The following is an 8726-nucleotide window of genomic DNA, read 5'->3' on the forward strand; positions in this document are numbered from 1 at the left end:
GGGGTGTCTTATATTCACCCCCACAACTAAACACTACTTGGGGGTGTCTTATATTCACACCACAACTAAACACTACTTGGGGGTGTCTTATATTCACCCCCACAACTAAACACTACTTGGGGGTGTCTTATATTCACACCACAACTAAACACTACTTGGGGGTGTCTTATATTCACCCCACAACTAAACACTACTTGGGGGTGTCTTATATTCACACCACAACTAAACACTACTTGGGGGTGTCTTATATTCACCCCCACAACTAAACACTAAGTGGGGGTGTCTTATATTCACACCCCTGCTCTCACTACACGTGGGAGTCACTTTACACACACACACACACACACACACACACACACACACACACACACCTACCTGGCCCCTCCCCCTATCTCTCTCTCTCTCTCCCTCTAACTCTCTCTCTCTCTCTCTCTCTCAGTGTGTCAGTGCGTGTGCGTGGACTCCCAGCTTCATTACATGAGCGCCAAGTCCACGCAGCAGAGTGCAGTGCAAGAGTCACACACACACGACACACACGACACACACACACACACGACACACACACACGCACACATCCACGCACTACGCGAGAACTCGGCGCTTTGCAGGATGGTTTGCAAGTAGGAGAGGATTAAAAAAGGCCAACAGGAAGGTAAGCACGACGTCATATTTGTGCTGGTGGTGCGTTCACGGACCTGACGTGTTGTCCACTAATTGTTGCTTCTTGAGTGGCGACCTTTTATTCTCCTGCTGACATTTGGACTAGAAACTAACGAGGCTGATATGATTTATTTTATTCCTGCTTGTATTTATTTTATTTGTGCTTTATTATTATTATTATTATTATTATTATTATTATTCCAGGTCAAACAATCAATTCATTCATGTCAAATGTTGAAGGAAATATTCCAATTGTAATCTGTTCCAGGGTCAAACTGTGACCCTCATAAAAGCTTCTACCTGTACAGGCAACTTTGTGTGTAACATTTTTCATTTTTTTTATTATTTATTTCAGGCATTGACATAAAAAACACATAATAATAAACACATAATAATATAAATGATCATGTCCAGTAGGAAATGCATGATTGTCCAGTTGTGCCTGAAAGGGAGCGGGAAGAAGATAACTTATAACTGTCATCAGAACATGTTGGTGTTTGTAACTCTCATGCAAGTGTAAAAAGAAGTTAGCTGCCTACAGTGTTGATACCGTATGAAATAACACGATTATAATGACTCCGTTTTTATTGTTAATGTTGCTAATGTGACAAATAAATCGGGCTTGACTTTATAAAGACTGACATTTTAACGGTCACACAAGTGCAAAAAGAAGTTAGACACTGTCTATATTAGAAAACTGGGGTACTAGTGGTACGCCAAAGATTCACTTAACTAAATATGTCAAACACAGTGTTACTGTTCAAACTGTGTGTAGTGTTACAGTGGCCAAAAATAATAAATATACTTGTTAAATAAAACCTCTGCCTTGTTTTTAATGAATGATTAGGCCCACTATGCTACTGTATTTTAATGTTGTCATTATAGTGGTACTTAATGAATACTTAGGTCTACTACGCTACTGGAGGATTAGATCAGCTCGGCTTCTTCCTGCTCCTTTTCAGACATTTTATAATGTTGTGATGTAATTGCATGCATGTTTGAAATAAACCAAGACCATAGCCATTACGTTAATAACTGTCATTCAGGTGTAAAAAGAAGTTAACTGCTGTAATATCAAAACAATGACTCACTATTTAGTGTTAGTGACTGTCATTCAAGTGTAAAAAGAAGTTAAATAATATGAAAACAATGACTCACTAGTTAGTGACTGTCATTAAAGTGTAAAAAGAAGTTAAATAATATGAAAACAATGACTTACTAGTTAGTGACTGTCATTCAAGTGTAAAAAGAAGTTAGATAATATGAAAACAATGACTCACTAGTTAGTGAATGTCATTAAAGTGTAAAAAGAAGTTCAACAATATGAAAACAATGACTCACTAGTTAGTGACTGTCATTCAAGTGTAAAAAGAAGTTAAATAATATGAAAACAATGACACACTAGTTAGTGAATGTCATTCAAGTGTAAAAAGAAGTTAAATAATATGAAAACAATGACACACTAGTTAGTGAATGTCATTCAAGTGTAAAAAGAAGTTAAATAATATGAAAACAATGACACACTAGTTAGTGAATGTCATTCAAGTGTAAAAAGAAGTTAAATAATATGAAAACAATGACTCACTAGTTAGTGAATGTCATTCAAGTGTAATTTCGCCACACCTAGTGTGTGTGTGTGTGACAATCATTGGCACTTCAACTTTAACTTTAACATCAATCCTCAACAAGAACTGGAGCTTCTGTTTCTTCATGCTGTTAACTAGCTGCGCACGCTGGAAAGGAGTAGCGAGGGCAGACTAATGCTTTCTGCTCCGCCGCGCCCAGTCTGTGGAACGCTCTCCCTGACCACCTGAGGGCACCACAGACTGTGGATGCTTTTAAAAAAGGGTCAGGTTACAGGTTTCTTCTTAAAGTCCAAGAAGAAATGTTAAATGACATTTATTAAAACAGTATCTAGGGTTCTACGCTATACCGGTACTAGTATAGTATCGCGGTACTAATGAATCAAAAACATTACTATATTACTACATGACATTGCTGGTTTAGGAGCAGAGGAGCATGTTCGGCAGCGCACACATACAGAGTACTTACAAGCGGACACAGTGTGTAGACAGAAAAGGGAGAATGGACGCATTTTGGTGTAAAAAGTAAAGATAAAGGTGAAGTTGTAACACTGAAACACCTTCAGGAAGAGGTGCTTTAGCGGCTAACGTCCATCCACAGTGTTCTAGCTACTTCTAAATCACTAATCCTCGCCTCCATGGCAACAAATAAAGTAAGTTTCTTACACACCGTAGGAGGGTACAATAGCTCACAATGTAAACAAACGCCATGGGTGGATCTACACCTGACATCCACTGTAATGATACCAAGTACAAGAGCGTATCTGGTCGATACTACTATGATTACATGTATATATTTAATGGCAGGGGTGGGCATAATTTAAAGGAGCCACAGAGTGCAGGTGACCCAAACTTCACTGACAATTTGTCTTGATGGATTTTTTGCTTCTGAAAATGAATCTGGCAGTCATTTCCAGAATATCAGTTAGTTATTTTTAATAATCAATAATCACAAACTGCGCTCGGAACATACCCTTTCCATGCCGCCCCTCTTGGTGTGACGTCATCTACACAACTGGAGCCTTTAGATCACACTTTTTCTGCAGGCCAGCTACTTTTCAATGTATCAAGTGGAGGGGATCATTCGTATATATCATTTACATTCATTTATTTATGAAAGAGAGGTTAACAAGTTAAAAGGTGTTTAATGATAATACAAACATGTTTAACATTCCTTTATTTCATGAAGACAAGAATATAAGTTGGTGTGATTGTGATGACTTGCATTGATTGGAATCAGACAGTAGTGATGATAACCTCCACATTTTCAAATGGAGGAGAAAAACACAAAATAAAATAAAATAAAATAAAATAAATAAAAATAAATAAATAAATAAATAAATAAATAAAATAAAACACAAAATAAAATAAAACACAAAAAACTTGCATTGATTGGAATCAGACAGTAGTGATGATAACGTCCACATTTTCAAATGGAGGAGAAAAACACAAAATAAAATAAAATTTAAAAAAAATAAAAAATAAATAAAAAAAATAAAACACAAAATAAGATAAATAAAATAAATAAAATAAAACACAAAAAACTTGCGATGATTGAAATCAGACAGTAGTGATGATAACGTCCACATTTTCAAATGGAGGAGAAAAACACAAAATAAAATATAATTTTAAAAAATTAAAAAATAAATTAATAAAATAAATAAAATAAAACACAAAAAACTTGCGTTGATTGAAATCAGACAGTAGTGATGATAACGTCCACATTTTCAAATGGAGGAGAAAAACACAAAATAAAATAAAATTTTAAAAAATTCAAAAATAAATAAATAAAATAAATAAAATGAATAAAATAAATAAAATAAATAAAATAAATAAAATAAATAAAATAAAACACAAAAACTTGCGTTGATTGAAATCAGACAGTAGTGATGATAACATCCACATTTTCAAATGGAGGAGAAAAACACAAAATAAAATAAAATTAAAATAAATAAAACAATAAATAAATAAAATAAATAAAATAAATAAAATAAATAAAATAAATAAAATAAAACAGAAAAAACTTGCATTGATTGGAATCAGACAGTAGTGATGATAACGTCCACATTTTCAAATGGAGGAGAAAAACACAAAATAAAATATAATTTAAAAAAATAAATTAATAAAATAAATAAAATAAAACACAAAAAACTTGCGTTGATTGAAATCAGACAGTAGTGATGATAACGTCCACATTTTCAAATGGAGGAGAAAAACACAAAATAAAATAAAATTTTAAAAAATTCAAAAATAAATAAATAAAATAAATAAAATAAATAAAATAAAACAAAAAACTTGCATTGATTGAAATCAGACAGTAGTGATGATAACCTCCACATTTTCAAATGGAGGAGAAAAACACAAAATAAAATAAAATTAAAATAAATAAAAAAATAAAAAAATAAAATAAATAAAATAAATAAAATAAATAAAATAAATAAAATAAATAAAATAAAACAGAAAAAACTTGCATTGATTGGAATCAGACAGTAGTGATGATAACCTCCACATTTTCAAATGGAGGAGAAAAACACAAAATAAATCAAAAATTAAATAAAATTAAAAAATAAATGAATAAAATAAAATAAATAAAATAAATAAAATAAATAAAATAAATAAAATAAATAAAATAAATAAAATAAATAAAATAAATAAAATAATTAATTAATTAATTAATTAATAAATAAAATAAAACACAAAATAAAATAAAACACAAAAAACTTGCGTTAATTGGAATCAGATGATAACGTCCACATTTTCAAATGGAGGAGAAAAACACAAAATAAAATAAAATAAAATAAATACATTTTAAATAAATAAATAAATAAAATAAAACACAAAATAAAATAAAATAAAACACAAAAAACTTGCATTGATTGGAATCAGACAGTAGTGATGATAACGTCCACATTTTCAAATGGAGGAGAAAAACACAAAATAAAATAAAATATAATAAATAAATAAATAAAATAAAACACAAAATAAAATAAAATAAAACACAAAAAACTTGCTTTGATTGGAATCAGACAGTAGTGATGATAACGTCCGCATTTTCAAATGGAGGAGAAAAACAGAAAATAAAATAAAATAAAATAAATAAATAAATAAATAAAATAAAACACAAAATAAAATAAAATAAAACACAAAAAACTTGCATTGATTGGAATCAGACAGTAGTGATGATAACCTCCACGTTTTCAAATGGAGGAGAAAAAAAGTCCTCCTTTCTGTCCAATACCACATGAAAGTGTCCAGCTTCCATACTCCTTTTTATACACTTTACAAGAAACACATTGGCGGCAAACTCCGTAGCTTGCTACCTTGTGTGCGCGCCGGCTTTCTGAGACTCTTATTTTGTTAGCACAGGCAGGATGGAGCAGCGCTTTTATTGTGAAGACCGGAACTGTGCAGTCGGTCTTTAGAGTTTTGACGCGAGAGTCTTTTGAAATAAAAAAGTGTTCCTGGCCTTCCTGTCGGTCATTTTTTCTTAATAATGATCTGGCATGTCAATTAAGTGACCAAAGTCACGTCTTGGTGAAGATTGATCGCTCATTTTTAGGTCTACTTTTTACTGCCTGGCTGGCGATGGACTGACACACCCTCCACCCTCCACCTAATGCTCTATGGTATTGCCCCTTGAGAAGATATGATGAAAAGCGGTTTTCCGTATCAGAGCAATCTTCTGCACCTCCATCCACTTCAGTGTGAAAGTGTACAAATGATACCCGTGCTGTAAATCTGCAATGAGTCACGGTTCCAAACACATCTTTGCAACATGTCCGCCATTACTGGGTTGTTTTTACCGGCTCATTTTCCTGCACTGACTCACGGCGGAGTGTGCCAGCTCCGCAGCGTTCACACGTCTGATGTTGTTGTGCCCCCGCGGCGCTCACCAGAGCAGACATCCTCCTCCCGTTGAAGCCGGCGTCCACGCCCCAGAGGGGGCACCACTGACGTCATGGGACGTGACTCAATCAGGCGTCATTCCGGGTGGGTTTTTTTTAAAGTGGCGTTTGCAGGTGTTGTTGTCGGCTTGTTGGATCCTGTTGTGTCTTAGATAAGTAGCATTGTCGTCTGTTATTACCTCCACCAAGTCTCACTTGGCCAGAAGGAGAGAGTTTTTGTTTCGCTCGCCCCTTTCTTGCTTTGGTACGTTTGATTGTGCAATCTGGTTCCTGCATAGAAGTATTATTAGGGTCTGCACAAGACCATTGTCAAAGGAAGCCCAAAGGGAGTCCTTTTGCAATGGGACGAAAGGACACTATTGAAATTGTAAGGTTTTATTATTATTCTTTATTATTCCGCAGCTTTGCGGACTACTTTGCGGACTACTTTGCCCCCCTTAACATGCTTCAAAACTCACCAAATTTGACACACACATGAAAAAACGCGAACAAAACTCTTTAGTAAAAAAAAAAAACAACCCAAAACTCCAAATTGCGCCCCCCAGGAAGAAAACTGCCTCTAACTCCCAGTACGAATGTCGTAGAGACATGAAACAAAAACCTGTATGTAGGTCTCGCTTAGACCTACTTTTCATTCATTAATTTCTTCGGCCAAAAATCAACAGGAAGTTGGCAATTTCCCCTTCAAGACAAAAAATGACTAAAAACACAAATTTTTGCTTTTTGAGCTGTAATTTGACCCCCTTAACATGCTTCAAAACTCACCAAATTTGACACACACATGAAAAAACGCGAGCAAAACTCTTTAGTAAAAAAAAAAAAAAAAAACAACTCAAAATTGCGCTCTAGCGCCCCCTAGGAAGAAAACTGCCTCTAACTCCCAGTACGAAGGTCGTAGAGACATGAAACAAAAAACCTGTATGTAGGTCTCGCTTAGACCTACTTTTCATTCATTAATTTCTTCAGCCAAAAATCAACAGGAAGTTGGCAATTTCCCCTTCAAGACAAAAAATGACTAAAAACACACATTTTTGCTTTTTGAGCTGTAATTTGACCCCCTTAACATGCTTCAAAACTCACCAAATTTGACACACACATGAAAAAACGCGAACAAAACTCTTTAGTAAAAAAAAAAACAACAACCCAAAACTCAAAATTGCGCTCTAGCGCCCCCTAGGAAGAAAACTGCCTCTAACTCCCAGTACAAATGTCGTAGAGACATGAAACAAAAAACCTGTATGTAGGTCTCGCTTAGACCTACTTTTCATTAATTAATTTCTTCGGCCAAAAATCAACAGGAAGTTGGCAATTTCCCCTTCAAGACAAAAAATGACTAAAAACACAAATTTTTGCTTTTTGAGCTGTAATTTGACCCCCTTAACATGCTTCAAAACTCACCAAATTTGACACACACATGAAAAAACGCGAACAAAACTCTTTAGTAAAAAAAAAAAAAAAAAAAAAAACCTCAGAATTGCGCTCTAGCGCCCCCTAGGAAGAAAACTGCCTCTAACTCCCAGTACGAATGTCGTAGAGACATGAAACAAAAAACCTGTATGTAGGTCTCGCTTAGACCTACTTTTCATTAATTAATTTCTTCGGCCAAAAATCAACAGGAAGTTGGCAATTTCCCCTTCAAGACAAAAAATGACTAAAAACACAAATTTTTGCTTTTTGAGCTGTAATTTGACCCCCTTAACATGCTTCAAAACTCACCAAATTTGACACACACATGAAAAAACGCGAACAAAACTCTTTAGTAAAAAAAAAAACAACAACCCAAAACTCAAAATTGCGCCCCCTAGGAAGAAAACTGCCTCTAACTCCCAGTACGAATGTCGTAGAGACATGAAACAAAAACCTGTATGTAGGTCTCGCTTAGACCTACTTTTCATTAATTAATTTCTTCGGCCAAAAATCAACAGGAAGTTGGCAATTTCCCCTTCAAGACAAAAAATGACTAAAAACACAAATTTTTGCTTTTTGAGCTGTAATTTGACCCCCTTAACATGCTTCAAAACTCACCAAATTTGACACACACATGAAAAAACACGAACAAAACACTTTAGTAAAAAAAAAATAAATAAAAAAAAAACTCAAAATTGCGCTCTAGCGCCCCCTAGGAAGAAAACTGCCTCTAACTCCCAGTACGAAGGTCGTAGAGACATGAAACAAAAAACCTGTATGTAGGTCTCGCTTAGACCTACTTTTCATTTATTAATTTCTTCGGCCAAAAATCAACAGGAAGTTGGCAATTTCCCATTCAAGACAAAAAATGACTAAAAACACTCATTTTTGCTTTTTGACCTCTAATTTGACCCCCTTAAAATACTTCAAAACTCACCAAACTTCTTACACACATTGGTACAGTTGGAAATTGTGATCTAAAAAAAAAACCGAACCCCAAAACTCAAAATTGTGCTCTACATAATTTTTGAAAAAAACAGAGAAAAAACTGCTCCTAAGAGGAAAACAGACAAAACTGCTTGTAACTTCCGGTAGGAACGTTTTAGAGACATGAAACAAAAACCTCTACGTAGGTCTCACCTAGACCTACATTTCATAGATCAGGGGTCAC

At 34.4% G+C, this 8726-nt stretch overlaps 1 protein-coding gene across 1 annotated transcript in view; it reads left to right on the forward strand.

Annotated features, from left to right (window-relative positions):
• Nucleotides 1-491: 491 nt before the first annotated feature.
• Nucleotides 492-8726, forward strand: part of fam110d (family with sequence similarity 110 member D) — a 48467-nt gene continuing 40232 nt past the window's right edge. Inside the window, exon 1 of the mRNA XM_062062312.1 lies at nt 492-652. The gene's annotated coding sequence lies outside the window, so the exon portion shown is untranslated. The remainder of the gene's footprint in view (nt 653-8726) is intronic.

Source organism: Entelurus aequoreus, linkage group LG11 (assembly GCF_033978785.1).
Source record: "Entelurus aequoreus isolate RoL-2023_Sb linkage group LG11, RoL_Eaeq_v1.1, whole genome shotgun sequence".
In the NCBI taxonomy this organism is placed as follows: domain Eukaryota; kingdom Metazoa; phylum Chordata; class Actinopteri; order Syngnathiformes; family Syngnathidae; genus Entelurus; species Entelurus aequoreus.